Consider the following 16,351-nt stretch of genomic DNA (forward strand, 5'->3'; position numbering starts at 1 on the left):
AAAATAACAATTTTGCTTTTCGCAGGTGTCAGAACGGCAAACAAAAGGCTGTTTATAAAAGATGCAGCATCCCCTTTTTGTCGGTGTTAGCAGTTTAAAGTCAGCCGGTCAGCCGTCAAGTTAAGAAAGAGGTTTTGGAAGGGCTATGCTGGGAGAGAGGGAACTCATCCTGAGGAGTTCTAATTGTTTCCCCTTGGCTCCTTTAGCTTCGCTAAATAGGGCCTTCTAATCATTGAACTAACAGCTATTAATGGTGTTTCAATTATTCCATTTGAATCAATGAGGAGAGCTATTTTCTTCAAGCAACTACAATTTTTTTTACCTACAGAGAAAGCACAAAGGTCTCACTGTTCCTTCACCTTGAAGAGCGCTCTTTCATTTAAACAAAAAGTGCAGAACGTTCAAAGCATTTGAAGCCATATTTGAGCACTGATGCAGAATATTCAAAAGCTGAGAAAGACGAGTCTGTGGTCTTTCGCAACCCTGTCTGCCTGTGTGAAATAATGCTATAGAAACACATCCTGTGCTAAAAGAGCAGACGTCAGGAAAGCTGACTTCTGGACCCAGTTGGACCAGTGAATTTCTGAGCAAGACTGGTTAAGGCTCATCTCTTGGTGCCTCAGTTTCACCATATGTGAAATTTGGATAATGATGCATTCTTCCTTAGTGAAGAACATGGAGTTTTATGGCTGAAACATGATGTAAAGCTAATTGTTATCATTATGGTTGTGGATGCTGTTATTACCTCCCATTATCATGACACTAGTGATTGGAGTTGATGAAATTCCCTAGCGGGACAGTTTTCCATTCAAGAAAATTGATGGGTCAGATGCTGGCCAAGATGCAACAGAACCTGCTTTTTCCTACCAATTAGCCTACCTTATCACAGCTGCTTGGGGAGGTCCTGGGAGCCTCCGGCCTTGTTGGCTCTTGCTTGCTTAGCAATTACTTGATAAGCCAAGGAGAAGCCAAGAGCCTTGGGAACATCAGCTCCAAGTTACTTGTTTCTTCCCTTAGTAGAAAGACCTGAGGGTGGAAATTCAGCGCTACTGGACTTACAGTTTCTAGTCATGATCTGTAGATGGTGAGCCGGGAGCTTACAATGCATGGCTTTCCAACTCAAGAGCTCCCAGTTCATCTGGGGCTCCCACGGCAGGGCTTCTTCCTTCATACATATGTAAACGGGAAGGCAGCAAGCTGTAAGGACACCAGGCCAGGCCTCCTAGCTCTTCCGTGGCTTTGAGGTCTGCAGTGCACAAGCCTTGTATTCCAGCTCCTGAATTCCTGCTTCCCACTGCCTCGGAGACTGGGCCTCATTCTCCCTAATGGAAAAAAATAAAAATGTTTTTTTTCTTCCAAATTAGAGTGGTAGCCAATGAAAAAAGTAGCCAAGTCTCAAGCAAAACAGAGATGCGTTTTTCTGTATGGTCAACCCCAAGCAATCTAGTTTATGGTTTGATGAAAGTTAGCCAAAGTATATTCAGCTAATGCTGTTGCTGTCCTCATAAAACTCACTGGAAATTTTGTCACCTCCCACACTTTCAGGTGCTTTCAGAATAGACTGATTTATTACTGTGCCCTTAATTAAGTGGTTAGTTTATTATTGCACAACATCTGCATATGAAGCAGACTGATGGTGCTGGGTGTGGGCTGAGACGCCAGGTCTCAGGGAGCAGATAAAGGTGATGCAATGCTGCCGGCTGAAGTCCTGGGTTTAAATGAACAAGGGCGAGATCTGTAGAGAAAACAAGCTTTGGGACTGGCTAGTGAGAAGGCTTTCAAATTGCCTATGTCATATTGGTCATTAATTTTTTCTGAACTTTAATTCATCTGTTCAATAAAAGTGAAGGATTTTTAAAATGAGTAATGCTTTGATATAAACTATTGATTAGCACCAGAACAGGGCCAGGTACATCCATACTGACAGTGAAGGCAAAGTATTAACAAGTGCTGGCATTACTAACCTCGTCATACAAGGTTCCTGTGTCCCACGGATAGCTAAACGCCCTCTCCGTAGATAGAAACACCACGTTTGTTCTAAACGTGAAATTCTGTTCAGCACAGAATTTGCTCCAACTTTCTCAGGAGCCAACTGTACAGTAGAACGAACGTTCAATGAAATGAGCAGCGGTTGGTATGAAGGGAAGGGGTGAACAAGCCGCAGACTCTAGCAGAGCTTTCTTTTGATCAGAGCAACTGTTGGTGACTTTTGTTCAGTGTCTCATGATGAAAAAAATCCTCTGGTGAGAAAAATACGTCTGTGTCACAGTGGAGTCAGGTGCTGGCAGTAGTAGCTCCTAGACTATTTTTTTAATGAATACTTTTGTTTGCAGGGTATTACATGATCATACAAAAAGCAGCCTGTACTGTTCCTCAGTTTTGAAAAGAGCTGTAAGTAGTCTGGGTTAAAACAAACAAACAAGAAAAGAAAAGTGACTTTGTTCAGGAATGGTTTGGAGCCATACCCTTATGTAGCAGGGTAAAGGGAATGTGTCCGGGGAATTACTGGAGGGAACGGGGATCACTTGCTTTAAAACTGAGGGTTTTTGGAAGAAAAAAAAAAACCCTCACCTTTTCTGTTATAGCTACACTGTTATTTTATGGATGGGGCCTGAGCTGGAGGGAGGGAAGGGTGCTAACCTTGTGTTCTCTCTATTGCCTAGTTAACTCTACTTCAAAATCAAGAGCTTTACGGATATATTTAATTTGGAATACAGATACTTTGTTTGGAATAAGAGAACTTTGTTCTGGCTGACGTTAATCCTCTCTAGAACTGGTCCAGAGGTCCTCGCTCTTGTCACCTGTGTAGGCCAGATTTGAGGGCTGTGCTGATCAGGGTGGAAAAGCAGGTGGCAGGCATAAAAGGGGAGGTCTGGGCCTTTGTCCCCAGCCCTCTCCTGGGCTGACGTGGCAGGAACCTGGGAAGCACCGAGGTTAAACTATTGCAGGGGGAAAAAAACATTGTTATTCTGGATAAGCGTGGGCACAGAGCTACCCCTAAGAGCTGAGTACGAAGCTTGTTAACTTCTTGTGCACCAGGAAGCAGGCAGCATCTTTAAGCCCTGTTAGAGAATTATTAATTATTCTGTAGCGTCTCCCGCCAGTCAGTGTATTTCCAGTCTGATGCTTTGATGAGCTGGTTTAGCAACACAGATCTCATCATTACCATTATTTTATTTGCTATTCTTACTTTTCAGGGCATTAGAAGTGTTTTACAAGACAAAAGCAGTCTGAAGTCTTGCTATGCCAGTAAGCAGGGCTTTACCATGTTAGAAGTCTTTTCAGACTGTCAGAAGTATATTATTCTGTAGAGTCTTGGTTGAGAAAGGTGGAAAAAAATCAAAAAGGACAAAGAAGTTAGCACAGCACAGTGTGCAAGAGGTATCCTGAGCACAGAAAAGACACTGGATGATGCACTCAGGGTGAAACAGAAGTGGGAGAAAGTAATTTTATCTCAGCATTTGCTTTGGCTGACTTCTCAGTCGCCAACATATTAATGGCTCTTCCCCTAGCAACTACAGAGCTTCCAACATGCAACTATTCTTTGGTCATAAAGACAAAAAATTGAGTTTGCCAGAACAGAGCTACCCCATTCTGGGTTGCTGACAACAGTCCCAGACTGTCCATATGCTCTGTTGCACTCAGAAGCGGTAAAGCAACATTTTTGCTCCTGCTGGTGCCGGTGGTGTCCCTGCGGTTGTTATTGTTTCCATCCATACCCTCTCCTCTTCCCTGGAGCTTGTGCTCGCTCTGTTTCAGCCCGTACTGATAGCAATGTCACAGAGCCTTAACGGCAAGAAGAGCTAACAGATGTAGCTTGTTGTCGGTTCCCTGGGAGCTGGTGGTGTGGCCTCGCTTTATTCCTTGAAATGGCTCTTGTGGGATGGCCATGGAGCGTTTTAGCGTAGAAGGGGCCCAGAGGGAGCAGCCTGATCCCATGGGCTGGATCAGAGTGGCGAGTGTAACTGGCCCATACCCTGCAGGGAGGTGCAGGATCTGCCACTTTTGGGGTGCAAGGGCTAAGAGTAATTTATTTTTCAGATAAATTGGATGCAATAGATGATATAGGGAGTGGGGAGTAAGTTGGTAAAGGGCTGGAGGGTCACTGACTTGTAGGGGACAGATAGGCAGTTCTCCGTCACTAGCGGCAAGGGCCATGGAGGGATTGGTAGAGATCAACTGAAATGTTCCCTCTTTCAGTGAGAGTTGCCGGACTTGACTCCTCTCTTCATGTACACAGGCAGAGCACGAGTATTAAGATGAGACCCCAAACATGGCCTGCAAAGGCTGGCTTAAAAAAAAAAAAGAAAAGACCCACTGCCTTTGGTGGTTTAACACTGGCAGCACGGTCTTTGCTATGGGACACAACGCTGGAGATCACCACCCTGCGCCAGGTGGGCGACCGTGTAGCTGTGTTTGGTCTGCTTCTCCGGTGCCCTGCCATACGGGTACTTCACAGCATGGCTCGCCATCAGCTTAAGCTTATGTTTCTTCTTAAAGGGGTGATCCCATTTGCTCCTCCATGTCTTAGCTAGACATCCCCATCCTGCTCAGGTCCAGCCAGAAATTAACCACCGACTGGCCCACGTGGCTGACGGAGAGTTGTTCATCCACAGGGAGGGGGGGCCAGGCTGGGGGCAGCCTGGCCTTTGGTCTGCTTATGGTGGCTGTGAAACTGCACCCACAGCTTGCAGGAAACATGCCAGCATCTAACACCCAAGTTTAACTCTGTATTAAGCATCCTGATATGCTGCAGCCACTTTTGGAAATCTTTGAAGGTATACTGTCCTAGGGGATCCTGATGCATTGGGCAAGCTCAATTAGGTCACCGGAAAAGCTGAAGGTATATCAAAATAACAGTTTCTACCTTGACCCATTAGCAGCAGAGGGAGCAATTCATTGTTCTGATTCCCTTCCATGAAAAACAGGAGTGGGCAAAATCCCAGGTTCTTTCCACTATTAATCTGTCCTCTTCCAAAACCTACTCTTATCACAACTTATTGTGCTTTCAGATGTGGAGATTCAATACTACATGCCTTCTTTAGGGTGAGGATTTTTGTGTTTATCTGCACACTCACTGCCAAGGCAGATAAGAGCCTTTATTCTCTACATTATCACTATTTTTGTTGTCCTGGAAGCCAGTCTGACTTTAGAAAGAGGGGTAAATATTTGAGCTTGTTTTGCAGATGCAAAGTAAGGCTCTGTTTTTCATACTTATTTATGTCCACTAATATAACCAGCTTGAAGAGGCTTTTTCAGCTTGTTAGGCTAAAAAGTTCCTTTTTGCTAATATTCACTCGCTGTGTTCATTATTCTGTGCTAGACTCTTTCCTCCCCTGATTGCATGTTATCACCTTCAATGGAACAGCTGTGTCTTTGCTAAAGGGTGTTAATCTTCCCCTATCTAACACCTTATTGACAGCTACAGTCAGGGAGGCTCCCAGTCTTTTCTGACTTGGGTGATTTGGACTTCTCAAAAGATGTCTTTTTTAGCTTTCTTTTCATTTTGTACCAAAGTGCCTCTTGCCATAGAGACTGGAGACTTAACCACAGCCTATCACCATGCACAATTAAAGCCATTCCCTCCTGGGCGGCTGCAGCAAGGTTTGAATTTTCTGCCTACATCAGTTCTAGAGGTTATAACCAGGAGAATATTCCCTAACAATGTCAAGGAACAATGAGCCACAGCTAATCAATAAGCACAATACCTACGGCACACCAGAGCCCAGAATAGAAACTGCTCCGGCAGGTGGGACAGCTGGCTTGAATTTTTATTTAGTGCTTGTGAAAGACGCTGCGGCTTTCAGCAAGACAAGAGCAGCACTGACAGTGACAAATCCTCCATTACACTGTGCCACTGAACAGAAAGAGCCACTTCAGCAGACGCAGTTCTTTTTTCCTCAGAGTTTTGTAGTGGATTGGAATTAGTCTAGAATTTCATTTTCTGAATTCCCATTACGTAGAAGTGTTCCGGACTGTCCTGTGGTTTTCAAGGTCACCTTGACTTTTTGGAGGCCTAGAAAGTTGCTCTGACCCTACAAAGATCCAGTGCAAACTTGCACGCTGAGCTGATTACCTGAATAGATCTGCCTTACAACAGCCAGCACAGCAGTGGGCACCCTGGTCAGTATTTATATCATCCCACGTCAGTGCAGGGTTCGACAGGATATTGTGTAGAGATAACCTGTTGTGCAATGGAAGAGCAACAGGAAGCAACTTTCCTTTTATTCTTTAAACTTCTCTACTGAGTGAACTGCTAAATAAATGCACTCAGGTTTATCCCACCTGTGTTCGGACACAGCACTGAAGTGCTGAAGTTGGGAGCAAATTGCCTTTTCCTCCAAAGGCTATAGAAAGAGACACCCCTGAGCCCACATAAGGAATGACTCGCTTCGCAGAGGTCTCCCCATGGGTGATACAAGAAACCACAAGCAACTGTTCCAAAAAGGAGAGAATAACCAGCTAATCAACACCAGTTGTCCTCGGTTTCCCATAGAGTCACTGTAGCAAAGTGGTGGCCATCAGAAGTTGGCTCTCAACAGCCCCCTGCTGTCATAACCTTAATTTCCCACTGAGGCTAAGCATTTTTGACGGTAGGAAGCATTTATCAGCCGACTGCTGAGCGGATCAAGATGGATATGGTTTTCTTTTTGTTCAGATTAGGAGGGGTGTCCAGAAAAAGGAGACAAACGCGGTCATAAAAGCAATGTAACAGTTAGTGCACAAAGTGATCTACTCATCCTACTTCTCCAGTAACTTAAAAAAGGTAGCTGAGTGCAACATAGTGGTTTGAGTACTGAACCGAGAACGGGGAGCGTAGGGGCTTTTGCAGCACTTGAACCAACTGCCTAATTTTACTCCCAGTTTAAGTGGAGTTATCTAATTGACTATGATTATTAAATTTTTGTTAGGTCAGTCAAAACTGGGGCAATACTAATAGGCAATCTGTGCCCAGAATCTGTGTCTTTACCTGACAGCTGAAGTACAAATACTCATTTGATGATAAAATATATCCTAGTTTGAGGATATATGTGCTCAACATGACTGTCAATTGACTTCAGGCTTGACTCTCACAAGCACTGCATTATTCCACTTCAGCTACACCTTCTGTGGGGCTGCCATTTCCAAATTTCCTGCTGCAATTCCAAAGCCATCAGCACATTTCTTTGGGGGATGAATTGGGCCAATGACATTTTCAGATAGGCTTGGCCAGATGTAGTTGTTAAAAGAACTAGGCCAACACAGTGTGTCATTAATGAAAGCAACACAGACCCCTGGGGGAAAATATGAACATCAGGTTATTTGGCCACCAGCTGATTCCTTATCAATGAGTGATGTAGCAGAAGGCAGAGTTGTATTACACGTGCTGAGAGGCCACTGCCATACAGAGAGGCACTTCACTCAGGATAATAGCTTGGTCTAGCTATTCCGGAGCCCACAGCAAAGCAGAACATACCTGGCACCCACTCTTTTTTTTTTCTTTAGTTCTGCTTTTCACGCTACATATGAATCACATGGATAAACAGGCTGAGCTGATGCCCCACCATGGTGAGCAGTGGGCCCCAGGGAGCTGGCTGGCCAAAACGTTTCCAGCATCAGGGCTTTAGGAAAGGCATTGCTTACTGGCTGGGAGTGTTTGCCCTGCATTAATTTGATGCTTTTATAAATTACAAGTAATTCTTTTTCCATTCTCATGAGAAGGAAAGCCATCAAAACCGGGCTGAATATTTGATCTAACGTAAAATGAAGGAAAAATTTTCTCAGCCTTGTTAGTAAGTTTGCTTCAGGAAGTCAGCTTTGTTCACTTGGACCAAACTTTGGGCCCTGAGATCACAGGCAGACAGCTAAGTCTGAGTATTATTTAAAGGAATGGTAAGGTCACAGTGGCTTGAGCCCCTCAGGTCTGAATTAATCTCTTTGGAGACCAGGCTCCTTTCACTCAGATGAATGTGCTCACAGGTACATTTGTGTAGAGCAATGCCATCCAGTGGTTGCTCAGATTCATCACAAAGCCCATGGCTTGTTCCTTAGGGACATTACATGAGCCTAAATGTTTCTGCTCGTTTCCAGCTAAGTCATTTCTCAGATATTAAAAAGACTGTGAAAATGGCCAGGTTGACTGCTTCCTGCTCCTTTGTCATTTTACATGTAAAACTGAGGTGTGTTTCAAATAGCAGCCACTTGAAAACGTTAATAGACGTTCTGGGAGAAATAATCTTTTATATATGCAGTCCAAATACCCAGAGTGATTATTAGGCCTGAATTCTGTTGCAGGGACTGATCACGTGGGCTGATATGGCAAATTATGCTGATTTTTGAGACAAAAATGCAGTCTCTGAATGAAACTTTCTTGCTAGCCATAGCCCAGAAGATACCAGGACTGCTCAGTGGGACATTTTTGTTTGAGAGAGAGGCACAAGGATAAGAGAATATTGCACAAAGGAAAGGATGGATAAGGGCTGAGCTGAGCAGAAAGGATCTGCTCAATGTCAGTTTTTAAAAAGCTCCATACTGGAGCTTTTTGCCAGCGACCCAAACAGTGTAGCACTGTTGCAGGTTGGACGTTTTGGGGAGGGGTCTTAGGTCTGCTTGGCTTCATCCCCTCTCTTGCCTTCCTTCACCCATAACTGCCGTCAGACTGTGGCACAGGCGAAAGTGCCACACTGCCTAGATTAACACTTCACATTTCTGCCTTTTGCACTCCTGAGTCGGACTTAATTGCACAGCTGGGATGGGGAGGATTATCACGCTAAAAGCCACGGCTAGGGCTGCAGCAGCTGTTGCGCTGGCACATCACGCGACCAGGCACCCCCTCGCAGGGGCCGGCGGCCAGCCGGCCTGGGTGCCCTGCCCGCCGCGACGCTCAGGCGCGCCTGTCTCCGGCACGTTCGCGAGCACGGCCCAGCTGCGCTCGGGCGATGCCGTACGGCAGCCAGGCGAGCCCAGACTTGAGGTCTGCTGAGGCGCGGACGTACCCAGTGGGTCTTACCTTCATTTACACTCGGGCCCTTTTCACGCTGCTCAGGCAGCGTCGGCGACAGGCTTCCTGCGGCGGCAGCAGCCAGCATCGCAGGGACGCCGCCGGTGCCCCGGAGCCGGGCGCCCGTCGGCGCGTGCTGCGGTGGGTTTCCGCTCTGTGCATCGCTCCTGTTCTGCAGAACAAATTCCAACCAGGCGCGACAAAGCCCACCGGGTACTTCTGACAACAGGTGTCTCATTAAACATCTCTCAACCTTACAGGCATTCTCATTGACAAGAACCAAACTCACACTCAATCACAGCTTAATCACAGCCAAACTCTATTAACAAGTCATACTAATTACCAACTTCTAACAATTTCTCAGGTTCAGAGGCAAAATATCCTTTCTTTATAGATGAAAACAGACTGGTGATACTCCAGCTCTGGCCATAATTAGGTCCTTTTAAACAAAACAAAACTAAAATAAAAATCCAGACAGATCCCTTTGCGATAATGGTCCTTAAAGTACAGTTGTACAATAAGATGTTTTGTTTGTTTTAATTTTGTATCTGCTATGTTGCCCACAAGGGTCCAATTAGCCTGTTACAGACGCTTGTACCAGTTTTATCCACTTGCCTTTTTTAATTTTTTTTAAGAGGGGTAACTGGTAGCACAGATTGCTGGCCTGCAGGCATCCAGAGATCAACAACCAGCTTTCTGTGATACCAAGCCCCCTGTGAAACAGGCAGTCCTTACCCACAGAATTCATAATGCAAAGGGTAAAGTGAACAGAGGGGAGGGAGGGGCTTGAACTGGATTTTGGATTATTAGGGAATAATCGGATGTGTTCAAAAGTGGCCTGAAGATGGCAATTCAGTCATGGCTAAGAATAACTGTGACGAACTTTGGTCGCTACACCTTGAAAATTAAAATGCAGGTTTTACTTTAATAGCATGAAGCGCTGCCTTGCAACAAAACAGACAGCTCTTAAGACTTTCCTTTGAATTGTGTATGTCAGTACTTATTCTTGTCCCCTGGTATGTTTAGCACATGTGTAATTCTGCGTTAACCTGGATGCTTTTCTCCATTGTGTGGCTGTATTGAGCGCCTGAGTACTTGAGAACTCACTTGTATAATCGATACGATCACAAAAGGGTCCATATAAATAACATGAAGAATCTGACTTGAACTGACAGGTCAGGTATTTGCAGCTAGGCCTAATGCAGCATCTTTAACTCATGCTGCTGGAGAGGAAAAAACCCATGACAGACTGAGTTAAGGGCTAACATAAGATTTCCTAGCATTTGCTGAGCAATGCTGGTTGAGGGAAGAAGGCCTCCTCCTTGTGTCTGCTGTACAAAATCCAGGAGCTATTTAGCTTTTATCGGGTTTAGTTGCTGTTTGCTTTTCCTCTCCTTAATTTTAAAAGGAAATTAACATTTTTCCTGGAAGATTATACAGCCAAGGGGGAACAGATACTTTTGTCTACCTCAAGGCTTAGTATCAGGAATTATTTTACTTCTGGAGCAGGCAGTTTTGTTTCTTCGCTGAGGACATGCAGGAGGAATACAGGATGCCCGAAGCTCCTGGAGGAAGGCTCTACTTCACAGGGGGGGTGGGTTGGTGTGATGTGCGATCCCAGCTCCGCTCATGGTGAGGGTCATTATGTGCTGGGGCAACTCTTTGGAGCCACGAGCCCCAGAAAGCAACTGCAATGAGGAGCAGGGGTTGTCTTGGGCCAGCATGAACAGCTACAGAGTAGACTGTAGAGACTCCCCCTGCCTTCACCCCCCAGCACAACCCCATGGGCTCTATCCGTCACACGCCTACGCTGCTAGAGACCGTGCGTGATGCCAGGCGACGAAGAGCAATGCAATGGCTTAACAGTAATGCAAGAAGTGGAGAACTGGTCTAAAAATTGTTGTTACGTGGCCACAGCAGAATGGCTTGGGTTTAAGTGTGTTGAAAGTGTCTGCGGTGAACAGGGATCTCTCTTGGTAAGGGCATAAACCTCCCATCATGGTGTTGTCATCCTTTTCGCTCCTGAGGCTAACTGGATAGGATGAAGTGGCTAGGCCTGCCAGAGGATGGCACAGGGGACGCTGTGGATCAACCCATCACTTTTCCATGCGCTATGCAGAATGCAAAGCAAAACTTTTTCTGTTGCTTTCAGGCAGAAGATGGATTGGGCCAGCACTTCCCTGCTCACCAGCCTCCTGCATGAACTGGCAACAGTTACCCAAGCACGGTACAAGGAGATGTACCAAAGAGGGACGGGCTACAAGCAAATAAAGCTGCAGGAGAGTAACAGAAGGAACTTCTGGTGAGGATACATGGGCACAGCTACCTGATGGCATCCCGAGTCTTTATCAGTTGGTGCAGCAGCATCGGTGCTGTCGTGTCTAAGGTAGGCACTCCTGTTTCTACACCCCGAGTAGGTCTGCTCAGAACAGCCTTTGGTAGAGAGCAGCCTTCCTGACAAGAGGCCAGATTTCCGGGATGGCCTGGCCATCTCCCACTTACTTAACTACTGCAAAAGGTTGGTGCATTTTGTGCGGCCAAGTGGAAATACAGTGAGGTATCTCTGCTATTTGGCAAACCCATTACAGTGGCCCTTCCAGTGCTCCCATCAGGGTTCAAGTCACAGCCTGGGCCTCCAAGCACGATCATTATACACAGGCAATGGAATAACTACAAAAAACATTCATGCAGTGTTTCATCAGGAGAAAACAGGAGATTTTTGCCCAGCCATAGTCTTTTTCCTCTTCATAAGAGGCTGTTTCAGACCAGAACAAAGCAGGTTTTTTCCTTTGCTTTTGCCAGATGAAATGTGGATAAATAGGCTAGCAGGTGCTGAAGCAGGCTCTGAAGATTTGTTCAGGTTTCCACGTTACTTCAGCATTGCCAGAGCCGCCGAGTACAAGAAACCTAGGGCCGATCGGATCTGGTTCCTTCTGTGGATTACAGAGCGCAAGACCCACAACAGACCTTCCTAGTTCTGAGCTTTTCTTTGGAATATGGATTTCTTTTTTCTTCATGGATTTTTTTATTATTCCTGAAGTTTAACAGGAAAGAGAAGTAAAAGAAAGTAAAAGAAAAAACAATTCAAGCCTTACTGTTTTGTGGAGCAATCACTTCTGATCAGAAACTGAAATCCTGCTTCGTGCTCCTCAGTGTGGAAATCTGTCAGGTAAATAGAAATCACCTCGTAAAAGCCCCTAAACAGCTCTGTTTTATATTTTAATTGAGGAACAGAGCATTTTAAGTACTTTTATTGGGTGGCGCCTGCTGAATGACAGATGTCCATGGCAGAGTAATGCTGAGCACACTTTCATAAAACAGGGCAATTCCTTGCTTAAAACAGTTACAATTAAAGGCTTGATTGAATAACAACGCATTCTGTGCATGGAGCTCATTTCTGCACTTGTTTGTGCACCTGAATCAGGCTGTGATCATTCGGTAGGTTGGCTATGAGGTGCCAGTTGCTTTGTTCAATGACCAAATAGTGCTCATAGGCACAGCTGGAAATCTGCCTTTGATTTTTCACCAAGCTAGAGATAAGGTACACTGCGCTGCACTGTTAGACTTGCTAACAAACACTCTCATTTCAGCTTAGAGGCTGTTTGTTTGGTTGGTTTTTTTGACTACATGTTAGTAACTCTCCTGATTTGTCAAGAGCCAGAGATTTCAAACTGAACACTAAGCCTTACCAGCTGAGAAAGTCTTGCTAGCTTCTGCTTTATTTTTCCGTCTAGCTCCTGTGACCCCCTATTACTGAAATACCTGAGCACATCACCTTCATTAGTGCGCTGATCCTCACAGTATCTCAAGGAAGTTAGGCTAGTTGTTATTATTATTGTTTTATACAGTCATGTATGGGGTACTGAGGCACACCGAGGTCAAGTGACTTGCCCAATGGTGTTCTGAGAAAAGGGGTGGAAGAGTTACCCAGTCCATTGCTCTATTTGCATGACCAGTCTTTGAATGATATTTAAAATGCAGCCTTGTGACTGTAGAAACAGGCTTAAAGAAAGAACAAAATAAACTGCAGCAAACCGGATGACGTGGCACAAACTGCAAACTGTCACTCAAGTCAACTCAGAGACTCAAGTGAGAAAGGATTTCAAATTTCATCCCTACAGAATTAAAAAAGACCATGTCTACATTGACTTCAATACAAATTTGTGAAGGCACAGAAAATCCAAACAGGGAGCACCTAAGCCTGGAAAAACCAACCCCATTTTCCTCAGAAGAGATGAAACCCTAAAGCAGATGTTGCTACAAAAGAATGAACATGTGTCATGAGAACAGCAAAAAGCAAATTGTGTCATGGGAAAAATCTCAAAGGATTCAACCCAGGATGAGAATGTGCAAACTGATGCGAAATTAAGTGCCACTGAACAAGATAACACACATTCCAGCAATGAAGAAAACGCACTGCATACTCACGAACAAGATGGAGTTTAAACCCAGGTGGTCTGAGGAACTCTAAACAGTCCCAAGTGACTAAATCTTGGCAGGATTAAGACCAGTTCCCAAAAAAGGAGGCAGGAAAGTGCTGCAGGAACTAAATGAAGGACTAAATGAAGAGTAAGGGTCAGTTACAGAACTAAATGGAAGTTTGTAACCCCGTACTACTATATAAAAAAAAGAGGTACTAAGTAATGATAATAGTTTCTCTGCTACCAAAAAGTCACCCTGTAGCTTGCTTCTGGCATACTGTATTTTTTTCTCTTCCTGGCCTACTCTGTTGGCAGCGGGATTTCAAACAGTTGCTGTGTTCCAACTCCAAAGTAGCTGCATTTCAGTTCCAGGGGGGAAAAAACTCTAAAATAGCCTTATTTGTAAAGTTGTTGAAGATCTGGGAATTTCCTCTGGTTGTAAGGAAATGGAATGCAAGCCAGAGGCTGGTACAAATAAAGAGGTCTGATATTTAATTAAACATCTTTCTTGTGGCATGAGTGACTAAGCTCTTTCAAGTTGAAAATCTCTGATACTTACTGCACTATTCTCCATTTAAGTGACAACACAGAACCTTCTGCAGATCCTTCTGGTATGGGAAGAAATTTTTACAGGTTTTCCTAACTTGTTCTGCTAAGTACTGACAATGATTCTGGCAGTAAGTTCTTGTCTTTCCTACTTAGTAACAGCTCACATTAACATCAAAAGAAACTTTAAAGATTAAACTTTGCTTTGTTTTAACTTCTCATTTATTTTGCGATGGGTAGGAAGAGGTTACAGGTTACTAAAACCTCTTAATTTCCTCCTACCCATACAGCAGGGAAAGGAAGGGAATGGGTCACGTAGGCAGCTGATTCCCCAGACCTCCCATGCAAAACTGAAGAGACCAAAGGGCGCTGACCATCAGAGCTGGTATTTAATTAATATAGCGCCTCAAAATCTCTCATTCACCACAAGCTCTCTTTGCTAAAGCTTTCTTTGCTAAAGTAGCAGGCTGACCAAATACTCACCCAAATTCTTGGTGGACCTGTCCAAGAACAGCCAGAAAAGCAAAGCGCCTCTTGTGAGAACCATCAGACAGCTATGGTTATTACAGCAACCTCAGTACACATCACAACAACAGCCCATGCTCTCAGAGGGTGACAGAGCCCTCTGCTTAGGTGCTGGCTCCTGCTATGGTCTCTTTTCCAAATGTATCAGTTTTGCCAAAACAAAAGGTTAGAAGAGTGGTTGTGATGGCCCCAAGAATAACATACACTTATGAATGATTCTGATTTATGTAAAGAAGGCACTGGCATTTTACAAAACAGGAGAAGACTTGGTCCCAAAACAAAAGAAGCCAAACCATCCAATTCATCAGTGGTGAAGGTCTCTTGACGTCACGAGCCAACGACACCGTTCTGGTTTGTGGCCTTACCATGGAGCAGCTCTCCTTTAAAGTAACTTCAACAAGCAGGCACTGAAGACTGCTGTCTGGTTAGGCCAGACCAAAAGGAAGCAGGTACAATATATGGGAGACAAGCTGAAGAAAAGACATGGCTAGTCAGGAAGCCAATGCCTCCAGCTGGGGAGCTGCGGGATGTTAATGAAGGAGCGCAGCAATGTTACTGGCATCTCTCTTTCCAGGGACACGCAAATGCACACAACTGCACTCACAGTGGGCAGGGTGGGAACTAATCTCACTTTGTCAAACTGAAAGCTTGCCATGTGGTCTAAGCTTGTCATCTGGCCTTGATAGCCACAGTGAAAGGCAAGCATCAGTCTCAAAATGGGATAAAACACTCTGGAAATGCCTAAAATTAGCGGAATGAACTGTTGCCTGGCATACCTTTCTGTCTTGACTACATAGGGAGACCAGATACAATAGTCAGACTGGACACCCAACTTCCAGACACCTAATACTAATAAAAATGTCCTGCCCTCTAGGAAATAAAATGTGCGGAGATAAATGGTGGGACAGATTATGAAGACATGGCAGACAAAAGCAAAGAGACAAGCACACGTCGTGCCAGACTGATGCAATCTATTCCGGAGTCAGGAAACTGTTCAGCACCCATTTGGGTTCCCCTGCCTGTGAAGCAGTTTGGAGATTTCCACAAGTCTTATTCCAGCTACCTAATTCAGGATAGAGGCACATGCTTTGCACAACAGAAGGGGTTACCAAAGGGACCTGCATGCATGAAACCAACCTGGCAGGGAGGAGGAAAGCAAGCAAAGCTACTTGGAGGGAGTGCCAAATGGCTGTGAACGCCGTGGGACGCTGTCTTTCATAGCAACAGCATATGGGGGAAAGCAGGGAAAAGAAGAGCGTTAGGCCCAGTCCTGCGTACCCTTCCTGAAGGGTGCTGACATCAGCAAAACTTTTTATGGCTAATGATCCCCTGCTCTGGCAGAACTGGGCCCTAGGCTGGCCTGTCACCTGCTTTCCCTGGGAGAGGTGTGCTAGAGAGGCACCCACGCTACATGCAGTCCGTGGTGGTAGTAGTCGGTCTGCTGCTGACAAAAGAACATTTTGAGAGTGAACAACTTTCTACTTTTACATGACAAATAAATCTCTTTGAATTGTCAGATCACTCCGACACGTATCTCTCCAGCACCACAAAACTGTACTGACGTCATTCCCAGGCTGCTGGTGTGAGGAGCTCGCGTTGCTACTCCGGCTGCACAAAGGCACAGGCTGCCCCAGTCTGCCCTCACACGCATATACAAATTTCCAGCTGGTTACAAAAACAGCATAAGGAGAAAAAAAAAAACATGTTTTGAGGCTGTTGTTGTCTAAAGAAAACAGCTGGAACACAGCTGGCCTGATCCTGCACCCATGGTCACTGTAGAGCTTAGTGTGAGCCACAGAGTTACACCAGAAGCACGTGCTGAAAGAGGGAGCTGAGGATCAGGCTTGCAGACCTGCCTTTGCAAAGAGTCAAGTCAATC

General features: G+C 45.1%; 1 long non-coding RNA gene across 1 annotated transcript in view; it reads left to right on the forward strand.

The window, feature by feature from the left end:
* The window catches only part of LOC138068945 (uncharacterized), a 203,734-nt gene extending 192,031 nt beyond the window's left edge, over positions 1–11,703 (forward strand). The window contains exon 7 of the long non-coding RNA XR_011143823.1: positions 11,133–11,703. This is a non-coding gene — a long non-coding RNA (uncharacterized lncRNA). The remainder of the gene's footprint in view (positions 1–11,132) is intronic.
* The last annotated feature ends 4,648 nt before the right edge of the window (positions 11,704–16,351 follow it).

Source organism: Struthio camelus, chromosome 12 (assembly GCF_040807025.1).
Source record: "Struthio camelus isolate bStrCam1 chromosome 12, bStrCam1.hap1, whole genome shotgun sequence".
NCBI lineage: Eukaryota > Metazoa > Chordata > Aves > Struthioniformes > Struthionidae > Struthio > Struthio camelus.